General features: G+C 43.3%; 1 protein-coding gene across 1 annotated transcript in view; it reads right to left on the bottom strand.

Moving 5' to 3' along the window:
* Positions 1-9,973, bottom strand: part of LOC119650396 — a 35,921-nt gene extending 25,948 nt beyond the window's left edge. The window contains exon 1 of the mRNA XM_038053163.1: positions 9,844-9,973. The gene's annotated coding sequence lies outside the window, so the exon portion shown is untranslated. The remainder of the gene's footprint in view (positions 1-9,843) is intronic.
* Positions 9,974-12,343: the final 2,370 nt, after the last annotated feature.

Raw genomic sequence — 12,343 nt, 5'->3', positions numbered from 1 at the left:
CCATCTATTCGTTCGTATTCACAACATTTGAAATAAATTTCAAATGCTGCGAATCCTGCCGCGCCACAACAGCACACACTTCAAGAGCATCGATGGCTGTTTTGAGGGAACACTTTCCAGAGCGCCTTATCTCAATTAGAGGCGATTTGGAATGGCCGGCACGCTCTCCCGATCTGTTCCCTTGTGATTTTTTTCTATGGGGTGTTTTGAAATCCCGTGTTTATGTGAACCGTCCAAGAACCCTACAAGATTTGAAGGCCAACATCCAAGAAGAAATTGCCAACATAACACCTGCTATGCTAACAAGAGTCATGACAAACGCCAGAAATCGGTTTACGCAATGTATGGAGAATGGGGGACGTCACCTAACAGATTTGATCTTCAAAACAATGTAAATAAAAACTTTAGACATGTACCTACATTATAAAAAATAAATAAATATTTTCCGATGCATACAATAGTTTTTATTGAGTTTTGAAAAAAGGAAGCTATGCTGCCGCACCCTGTATATTGGATTTTAAACTTTCAATTTTGCCGGTACATGAGACACTGCTTGGACTAGAAATGTCTTCGAAAACAGGAAAGATTTCCGCAATGAAGAAAAGCACTCAGAAAGGTATACACGTCCATTTCCAAATCACTTCTTCTCCTGCACATTCGCAGCACATTTCTTTTCTTCCCAAAATGACACTGAGCCAGCAACAAAACAATCAATCTCGAAGAAAACACTCTTTCTCCGTCTCAGCGATCCAAACACGCAATTCTTCCGTTTTGCATTCCGGACGTACTAAAGTCCTACAAAAAAAGGATCTTTGGACGACCCACTTCTCACCCGGCCACGGACTTCACTCAACATTTCTTGGTGTTTACTTTTGCACCGCAATAAATATCACATGAAAACACTTAAATTTGCTATCTCTCCAACTTGGACAGGACAAAGTCTATAATCCCGGGTCTTGGCGGACGCTACGCAGTGTAGCTAGCAACACAGTTCCATGGAGTTAGAGAGACTATACTATTCCTCGCGAGTTCTTCGGTGACTATGATATTTTCTGAGATCAATGCGCAAGTATCTAGTTCGTACTACTTATGGCTGCGAAAAGTAAATACGCACATTACAATTATTTATGAATAAATTGCATTGTCCTGAGCACGGAGCAGCATAGCAAACACAAGTCAGGTATAAGCAGGCGCAGACGCAACTGTTCCAGTTTTACTTTCCGCCTAATTCCGTGCACGAAGCTGTTTTCGTTACGAGAAAAATCATAAACGTCGCAGCGCATGCAATCCCCTTCAATGGGCCTCCCTCGGATCACATCTGGTGTTCACGAATCACAGACAATAAACAATGAAACCGAAATGTAACCCAAGGAACTGAAAATTATTTTCGATTCTTACGGCAAAACATCTCAATTCTGTAATTCGCGATTTTATTGGCTTGCTCTCAAGACAAAACTTCACTCTGTAAGACTCGCTTAAAAATTGAAAACTCCGATCCCGCTATTCCGCTGTCAATCGATCAGCATGTCTCGCTCCCGCTAATCTCGTTCCCGGTCTATGGCTCTAGCAACTGGAGCCATAGACCGGGAGACTGGAGGATGCTACACGTTCCTAATTAAGGATTTTGTGGACGAACGTAGGACTTTAAGGTTGGCCAGATCAACTGCACTGCCTCTGCAACGATATTTTAGCCGGTGTTTCGCAATTTCTGCGAGATACTAAGGAATGAAGATGAAAAATGTTGGACAAAATTAGATCAAGGAGGCGGTTATTATGATTGGGATGAACGTTAAATTGTAAGGCGGAGCACGAATTCATGAATTCCAAGAGAGCCAGAAAAGATAATGTGACAAGTTTGGGAAGAATTCGGCGGAGGTTTCCCATTCAATTGGGGGAAAATGAAGTCCCTATACAGGTATTAATAGCTGGCTCGGATATTTGGTTAAGAGAAAATTCTTCAACTAGAGAAGCTGGACAAGAACACGGAAAATAAACACAGGAAATTATAAACGGGACAATTCGAAGGTGAAATGCGAGCAGTGATTGCCACACAGGGACGAATATTTAACAAGGTGATAGGGATAAAAGAAACATGCTATTTCACGGCAACTTAAACGCCTCCACATATAAGTTTAACCGAACACTGCACATCGCGATCACAATGAAGAGTTAAAAATACTATCAAACCACGTTTCAGTAAGACAAATGTAATCGTGCATTGAGGACGCGGCCGATATCCGCAAATCTAACAACTTAGTTCTCAGGCCTCTTACATTTTGGTAGTATAATGTGAATGGAATTAAATGCATTTCTGCAGGGGATCATTCAGCGATCTTCAACCTTATTAAGGAAAAGGGACTGCATGCCACGACCAGAACCCCTCCAGCTTTAAGGACTCAGTCCTTAGTTATCCATGGTCTTCACAGAGAGACAGACACGGTTATGTCAGCGAAGGTTATGCGCGAACTCAACGAAGAGTACCCGCACCTAAAATTGAAAAGCGTGTCGAATCTAGTCACGCGAGCCGACAAACTTGTACACAGCCTGAAGTCGCAATCGGGGCTGTTCGTGGCTACTTTCCAGCCAGAACAAAAACTAAATGAAGAGTTTAAGGTGAAATATATCCTTGACCAGAAAATTTCACTTGAGAAAATCAAGCCGATTCAAGAAGTGCAGTGCTACAACTGCCAAAACTTCGGACATATCGCCATCAATTGCTCCATCGTGCACCGTGCCTGAGGTGCACGAAAACCCATGTGTGAGGGGAATGGCCAAATCCCACCGCAGACAAACCTACTTGCTATAATTGCGGCCAGTCCGGACACCCCGGCATACAAGGACATGATTACCAGAAGCTGGCAGGGCAAAAAAAAAAATGCCGAGACCATGAAAGCCAAACAGGCGGTGACTCAGATGTCACAAAGCTTGGCCAAACCGGGCGTTGCTTACGCTCAAGCAGCTAGGAATACTCTTCCTAGTGCTACAGCCCCCCAAACTCCTCTTACCAAAACAACTAGGAACACTATTCCTAGAACTACAGCCCCTCAAGTCCTACAAGGCAACAAGTTGGTCTTCAAAACCTTGGTCGAAACGCTCGCTTCGGCCCAAACAAATGAATAGCGACAATTAGCCGCTATCCAACTTTTGATGAGTTTATAGAGTTAAAAATCGTCACTTTTAACTCCGCGTCCTTGGTTTCACACGCCCAACGTACCACCGTACAAGAGTTGGTCGATACCCTGAAAGCAGACTTCTTCTGTGTTTCAGAGACACATTTAAAAAGCAGGCACATCGTTAATTTTACCGGATATAACATTATCCGGGACAACGCCAACAGCGGTACCGCCCTTTTAATCAGAAAATGCTATGCATTTGAAGAAGCCTCCATTAAAAACCTGCAGACCTGTTCAGCGGCAGCGGCCTTTGTTAAAACTTACGACAGTAGACGCATCTTAATAGCTGCAGTCTACATAAAATGTAACTCTCCCTCTGAACAACTGGGCCAAGACTTACAAATCTTGAGCGATATCCAGTCAAAATCTAAATACCTAATTTTTGGTAGGGACTTTAACTCACGGCACATTTCCTGGGGCGATTTGGCAAAAAACCGAAATGGGGTTGCCCTCGAAAAATGGATCCATAATCAAAGTCCATTAAACCAGCTTGAATGAAGTGTTCTAACACACTTCAAGGCCTAGATCCAATATGGATTGTTGCGCCAACGATTATTATTATTATTAAATCAGCTTGAGATGATCTTGCCAGACACACCCACAAGGCCTGCAGTCTAGTCAGTCAATACTTGACTATTTTCTAATGTCCGCAGATGCCACTCTTACACTTCAGGTGTTAACGTGCAAAACTTTACCAGGAATGTCCGATCACTTCGCAGTTGAACTTATACTTTCCCTAAACTCTCAACTGCAAAAGCGAGTATTCAGCACAATAAGATCATTGGCCCATACTAACTGGGATAAATTCAGGCCAGAATTAGCACCACAGCTAAACCTGAAAAAAATCACTGTCTCGCAAAATCTAACAGACAAAAAAATCGATGAGGCCATCATCTTGGCTACTGATGCCATCAACTCTGCTACACGTTGAAACACAAAGCTCCTCAAAATCGATGAGATTCAGTTCAATAAACTGCCGCATGAGATAATAAAACACCTGAAAATCAGGCAAATCTGGCGCAGAAATCTCAAGCGGAACTTCCACAAAAATGGCAACAAAACTAACACGGAATATAAAGTGTTAATTTCTCGGATTAACTGCCTTAGTACATTAATCCGTCAAATGTTGGAATAATTCCGTAGCAAGGAACTTGCCTAGACACAACCAGGTCGTCAGTTCGATTGTAGAAACGACAATCAAAGACTTTCTTCATGAGCATTCACTCAAACTAACTACCTTCTCCACCTTTAACCCATCCTGAAACCAAATGATCCAAAAACCTTTTTGAGCTTATCACAGCTCGCAGCCATCACTAAAAGCCTTACCGGCAAAAAATCAACCAGACCAGATGACATAGCAAATAGTGTCATCAAAAACCTCCCTAGGGCATCAATGAAGTTCCTTCTTGCAGTCTTCAACAACGGCATCAATAATGGTTACTTTCCCTCTACTTGGAAAATAGCAAAGATAATCGCCATTAAAAAAAAGGCGGCTCCCATGAATCACAAAACTTCAGGCCCGTCTCTCACCTATCCAACTTGGGCAAGCTCTTCGAAAAAGCACGGACAGTGGGATTAGTCCAACATTGCGATCGGAAAACTTTATTCCGAACCATTAATTCGGGTTTCGGACAAAGTACGGGACCCAACACGCACTAAGCTACCTTCACGATTCAGTGAGTAGCAGGCTTAACGTCAATAACAAGCCCACAGTAGTGTGTGCATTGCACCTTGAAAAGGCATTTGGTTCCGTGTGGGTCAACGGACTCATCTTCAAATTAATCAGTCTTGATTTCCCTATCCCGGTGACCAGACTTATAATAAGTTTCTTCGAAGATAAGCATTTTTGCGTTAGCGTGAGAAATGTTTATTCCGATCTCCTACCGGTCACTTCTGGAGTACCGCAGGGATCCATTTCAGGACCTACACTCTACAACATTTTCACGGCCGACGCTCAAATCCCAGAGAGCGGCACAGAACTATTACAGTTCGCTGACGACACGCTTATCTTCTCGTCGAGCCTTCGAGCCGGTAAGGCAGCTAACGCTATAGAGAAATACTTAACAGATCTCTGCAACTACTACCAGACCTGGTGGATAAAAATCAACGAGGCCAAAACACAGACAGATCTATCCACAGAAAAGCTAAACGCTTAAAACTACGAATCGGGAATACCGTAGTAAACAGTTCACAAAAAATATAATACTTGGGAATGCCATTTCATGAACACCTACGATTCGACCCCCACCTTAATTTTGCTCTCAGCAGAGCACGCGGTGCACTAAGTAAAATCTACTCTATTCTTCGTAGAAGAGTAAGACTTGCACTAAATCTAAACTGACTCTATAATCAAATACTTAGGAGTGGTGATAGATGGGAAGCTTAGCTATAAGGCACACGTGCAGTATGTCTATGACAAAGCATCCACTGCGAGTGTGGCCCTGGCAAGAATGATGCCGAACGTGGGAGGGCCACGGCATGCTTCCAGGTTGCTTATAGCTATGGTAGTGAGTCCGATCCTGCTCTATGCAGCTCCAGTTTGGGGAAAGACATTGCAGGTTACATTTAACGGTAACAAACTGAGTTCAGTCTACAGAAGAACAGCCCTAAGAGTGTGCTCGGCATTCAGGACTGTCTCAGATGATGCAGCATTCGTCATCTGTGGAATGATGCCGATTGACATCTTGGCAGATGAGATGACGAATATATATAATGCGAAGTCTATCTCTCCTTTATCGCAGACGAAGAACGCCGAAAGGGAGAGATCGCTAAATAGATGGCAAGAGCATTGGGAACGCTCGGGAAAGGGTCGATGGACACACAGGCTCATCCCTGCCATCAAGGAATGGTTGGAGAGACGGCACGGTAAGATTAATTATAATCTTACTCTTTTTCTCACGGGGCATGGAGGATATCGCCAGTACCTGTTCAGGTTTAAACTGGATACCTCACCCGACTGTCCAAACTGCGATGGAGTCCCAGAGGGCCCAGAGCATATATTCTTTCACTGTCCAAGGTTTGTGGAGGAAAGGAAGAACCTAGAGGAGACTCTAGGAGAGGTGCTTGTACCAGAGAATCTGGTGCGAAGAATGCTAACATGTCAGGAAGACTGGGATGCGATCAACTCCATGGTCGTATCTATCCAGAGCAAACTGCGAAAGGCAGAGGAGATCAGAGAAGCACGGTTACGTACGCCGCGTACAGACGAAAAGGGACCAAGGTAAAATGAGCTGACTCCGCCCCGTGATGTAATAACGTACGGTGGTTCCACGGGGCTTGGAGGGAGTAGGGGATGGGTTTAGTGGGTAAGAATCCCACACGCTGGCGTGGGCAGGCCAGTGTCTTTTGAAAATTTCCACCTCCTCAAAAAAAAAAGAAAAAAAAACCTGACTCTATACAAAGTCCTCATAAGACCGATTCTTTGCTACGGAGCCCCTACATGGATCTCTTGCTCGATCAAAGCTATGAAGAAGTGCGAGTCCTTCGAGCGCAGAATTTTGAGACACTGTGTCGGCTTGTCGTACAATTGGAAAACCAATAAGTGCGGCCGCAACGCCGAAGTATACAGGCGAGCAAAAGTTAAACCTCTTCGAGAGTTCACTCTCAATTTGTTAGAAAGATTGTTCGATAGAACGAAGAATTACCCCAATCCACTAATGAGGCAACTTTATCTGGAGGGTAACTCCACCCCATTGCCAAATTGTGAGCTCTGCATTAAAACCCGCCATTGTCTCTCGCTTCGACACTCCTTGCCTGGTGCACAGAGGTTGAGCGCAAAATTGTGAGTGCTGTTAAAACATTAGATATAAGCATTAGATTTAAGTATTATTTATTAGATTAGATTAAGTTAGAATAAGTGAATAAGCCTTCTCGCGCTCTAAGTGCAGGCGCAGTTTTTTCAAATATATGTCCATTTTTTGTATCATGAATTGTCAAGATCAATGTGTAACGTAAATATATCAAAACAAGTCGGAAAACCGGAAGCTTGACGCTTCAGGTATAAAAGGTTTTGTGTTTCCCTATGTGAGGAGCATAACGTAGTTCTCCATTAGCTTATAGCATTGACCCGAGATATTGAAATCGTTCAGTTCTGGGCAGGTTACTGCCATTGCCAGAACTGAGCGATTTAAATATCTCGAAGGGCAGGTTACCGACATTGCCAAAACTCAGCGATTTAAATATCTTGAGGGGCAGGTTACTGCCATTGCCAGAACTCAACGATTTAAATATCTCGAGTCAATGCTATCTGCCCATGGAGAACTGCGTAATGAAATTATTTCACACATTAATGCAACCTGGATGAGTTGGCATTCCCCAACTGGTGTTCTTTGTGATCGACGTATCAGCGCACGTCCCAAATCTAAAATTTACTGCAATGTCGTCCGTCTGCCCCTTTCTATAGTTCTGAGTATTGGCCGACTATAAAGGTCAATGAACGGCGTCTTGCGGTAATGGGAACGAAGATGTTGCATTGCACTGGTGGCGTGACACGTTTTGATTACGTCTGAAATGAGAATATCCGCGATCGAACGGGTTTGCACCGATCGTGAGAAAACTGCAAGAGAGGCGTTTTCGATGGTGTGGTCACGTAATTCACACTAACGAGAATTCAACAACCAGTATTGGTCAGAACATCGAAAGCAATGGTAAGCAACCAAAAGCCGGCCAAAACAATGGTGGCTTGATATGTTGGATGGGGATTTAAAGGTCTCAAGATTACATCCTGATCAGGCATTTATAAAATGACGAAACCGATCACCACAGGCCGACCCCGCTTGTGAACTAATGGCTGAACAAAAAGAAAAAGATGTGAGGAGCGACGAGTGCACGACAGCTCCGTGTAATATAGCTAAAAATCCCATTGCCCTCTATTTTCTAGAAAGCGATTTAAATAAATCATTTGATGGAAAGCCCTGTGTTGATAATGGTCAACCTCATACGCCTCACACCCTGAGTTTAATATTATTAGCAAATGCCAACAATTTAACCAACATTAAATATAAACAAGTCGGGAAACCGGAAGCTGGGCGCTTCAGGTACGAAAGGTTTTGTGTATTTCTTAGTACGTAGCACGTAATATATCCATATATTATGTGAGAGTATCCACTTTCGGGTGATATTGACATTCATAGTCTTCAATTTTCAAAGAAGCAACAAATTTGAGGTATTATAACTTTGTTAGTAATAGTGGGATTTGCACCAAACTAGGTAAGATCATGCTCTATATTATAGCCTATATCACTGCAAAATTTCATGGTACTAGGATGAACTTAAGGGGGGTTTCTAAACAATTACAAAAAATTGTAGTAATATACTATTATTAACTTTATTTAAACGGCTATCGGCATGGAAGGTATTTCGGAGCCCAAGCACCATATAGTGGCAGCCTCCTGATTTTTTTCAGATTTTTCGGTTTGGTAGTTTCTGAGAATGGCCCCCTCAAAGAAGTGATCCCTTTCAACCCCCGCGCTCCCCACCCTTCCAACGAATATCAAAACTAAGATCGGCTTTGAAAAGTACTAATCGAGACCTTTAATTTGATACCCCACATGACTATATTTGATGAAAAAAAATTTTACACCCCCCTTTTGCATGTATGGGGACCCCCCTTTAAACTCCACCTAAATTTATGCCACTCGCTGTATGCGTGGGATTTCATAGTTCCTATCTGTCCACCAAATTTCGTTCGGATCGGTTTAGCCGTTTTGGAGAAAAATGCGTGTGACAGACAGACAGACAGACGTTGAATCGATTTTAATAAGGTTTTGTTTTACACAAAACCTTAAAAAGTAATGTCAGAGAAGGTCGGGCAGGCCAAACATTGTGATACATAAGCTACATTTAGGCTAGAAACAAGAAACAAATGCTATGTATTCAATGTAAGTCACTGGTTTTTTGAATAAATGACTTTAAAACCGAAAAACCGAAACCGACCAGAATTGTTGTTTTTAGTTAGTTTGGTACAAACCAGCGGAGATGGCAAGTAAGCAGCTTATGTTCCACATACCTCAGAACGTCCTCAGTCGATGTATTGGACGCTAATTTGGATACGAAGAGTTCTTTGGAGGGCATGACGACACAAAAATTAGGAGCGGTCGAAGCAAGTGTTGACGTTAGTACCTCCTGAGTGGGTCACTAAACCAACTTTGTTGCCAGCACGCAATGTAATGCACGCCCAATGCAGCCGGTAATGCGCTTTGGGTGGAGTTGTTACTATGCAACTCTACATGTGCAGTTTGCAAGATCGAGATGGAGCATGCTTTGGTGACGAATCTTCGACTATGAAGCAGAATCTAATGAAGCCACCTGGGTTCGACAAGGGAACATACCAAGAAGAGACTAGCGGAAGGCGAACAAATAATATCTTTTACACACTCCACGAATATCTGGAAGCATATCTTCCCTTATTCTATGGACACTGAAAACACACATTGAATAGAGGCCTTTAACACGCCTTTATCAAGTGCATCACAGGAAATAAAGTACTCCAGGCTTGAAGCAGTGTACGGTCTATGTAGAGAAAAGAGTAATGATAGCAGATTATCCACACAAAAAAAAAAAATAGACATCCCGAAACAACGTGAGTTGATTTAGCATCCACGTTTCCGGTATTGCACTGATTAAACATTTTTTCGTACATAGAACGTTTGAAAATATATGGAGAACTTACAGTTGAGAAATGGTGCAGACTATGCGCTGCAATCTACTAAAGCACTTGTATCACTTATTCACGAAAGGATCTAGAATTTTCTATATGACCGACCAGAATAAAGTTCAAAATGGAAATGCGATGTGTTCGACTCCCTGAGTTTCGAGCAACTGATATCACAGAAAAATACGAAAGTTCCATATGACTCACTTTTTTATCGCGACGAGTTGGAGGAATTTCAGTAAGTTGGGCACCTCCAAAGTGGTAAACATTACTTGGTGCTCATGATGTTGTTGTTGATGTTTTTTGTGTATGTCCACAGTGTCCCGGCGAATATTCCACCTCACGATGTAAACTTTGAAAACGAAATTTCTCTATGGTACCCGCGACAACGATCATTAGATATATGACACAATATACTCTACTTTTCTCGTAATGATAGTGACTCAAGGGACAGCTGATGTTAGCCCGGCGACCCCGGCGCATATTACACAATTTCTCGTAATTTGACATTCCATCTGTCTACTCGTATTCTCCTTCTTATGGGGTATTCTCCCCTATATCTTTCTAGTGCAAGAACCGTTGGTTCGATTTAACAGAATCTGTGGCATTGGATCAGTAAAGGGGGCTAGGATCTTCTACGACAAAAGATCCATAAGATCGAGAGCTTGCGTCCTGATGTCAAGATGGTTAGAGGCAACTATGCTGAGACAATATTGTTCCCAGGACTTAGCTACGGACATCATACAATACCAGACAAATGGCGAGCGGAAAAACATCATAATTGCATTCGCTTATTTACCCTATGATTCTTTATATCCTCCACCCACGCAAGAACTTAGGGATCTGGTGGCGTATGCAGAATCAAGTGGTCTCGAACTCTTAATGGGTTGCGATGCGAATGCTCAACATATTTGTTGGGGCAGTAGCAAATGCAATCCAAGAGGGGAGAAGCTATTTGATTTCATCACTTCAGCTGGTTTTATGACTGCAAGCGTAGGGAGCGCCCCTACGTTCGTGGGACCGAGAAGAAGCGAAGTAATTGACCTAACAATCTGTACCCCAAAATTGTTAGAGTTGATTACACACTGGCGAGTGTTAGACGAGGTCTCACTGTCAGATCACCGATATCTAGAATTCAATCTGACTATTGCGGGCGAACAGTCTGCAGTACAAAGACGGAACCCTAGGAAAACGGATTGGGCAAAGTTCAATGATCTTCTTGGCAATAAAGTACAGTTCCCTAGGCGACTAAGCACTCCTTTGGTGCTGGAAGATGAATTGAAAACTCTGAACTGCACACTTTTAGAGTGCTATGAAGAGGCTTGTCCTATTTCCCGAGGCCAAAGCGGTAAAACGGTTCCTTGGTGGAACCGAGAACTGCAAACACTCAGGAAATCAACCAGGCGACTTCTAAATCGTGCTTGCAAAAGTAACAAGAACGAAGACTGGTTAAATTTCAAGAACTCACAACGTGAATATAAGAAACTCGTGAGGTGTTCGAAACGAGACTCCTTTAGAGCGTACTGTGAGGAACTGGAAGGCGAAAGGGAGACTTCAAGGCTGTGCAGAGTCCTCAAAAGGGATGAGTCGGCCAAGTTGGATTCTCTTAGAAAACTCGACGGTAATTTCACGAGCTCCAAACTGGACTCAGTACAGACCCTCCTGGAAGTACACCACCCAGGAGAACGGGTGAGAGAAGTGGTAGGGGGAGAGTTGACGGTTCTTGCAACCCCTTCAACACGCAAGCGTTGCAAGGGGAACTGGAACACTGCGAAAGCGGTTGTTACCCATGAAAAGGCGAGAGCTGCCATACTGTCCTTTGAACATTTCAAAGCACCTGACATGGATGGCATCTATCCGGTAATGCTAAAGGAGGGTATGGAGCACTTAGAGCGACCTCTAAGAAATATTTTTCGAGGATGTCTTGCTCTGGGCTACGTGCCTTCTTCTTGGCAACAGGTTAAGGTAGTTTTCATACCGAAACCTGGGAAAGATGACTATTCTAATCCAAAGAACTTCAGACAGATCAGCTTGACTTCATTCTTGCTGAAAGGTTTGGAGAGACTGGTGGTGCGTCACATTCGTGGAAACGCACTTAGGTCACACCCACTTAGTGAAAACCAACATGCTTACCAACGTGGAAAGTCCTGTGAGTCTGCTCTTCATTCCTTGGTCACAAAAATAGAGGATGCAACTTTGAATGGTGAGTACGCGATGGGGGTGTTCGTGGACATTGAAGGGGCTTTTGACTGTGCGCCTTTTCAAAAACTTTGTGATGCCGCCAGAGCGCATGGTGTTGATGATGCTTTAATTAAGTGGATCCATGCTATGCTAACGCAAAGATTGCTGTGCGCTGAGGTAGGGGTCGATCGCTACCTGACTACGGAAGCAACGAAGGGCTGCCCCTAAGGAGGTGTGCTTTCGCCACTTCTGTGGAGTATGCTGATCGACTCACTGCTATGCGAACTGCAAAATTTGCCAATACACTCTCAAGCTTATGCTGATGACGTGGCTGTAC

The sequence above is a fragment of the Hermetia illucens genome, chromosome 2 (genome assembly GCF_905115235.1).
Source record: "Hermetia illucens chromosome 2, iHerIll2.2.curated.20191125, whole genome shotgun sequence".
NCBI lineage: Eukaryota > Metazoa > Arthropoda > Insecta > Diptera > Stratiomyidae > Hermetia > Hermetia illucens.
This window is presented reverse-complemented; position numbering and strand designations above follow the sequence as displayed.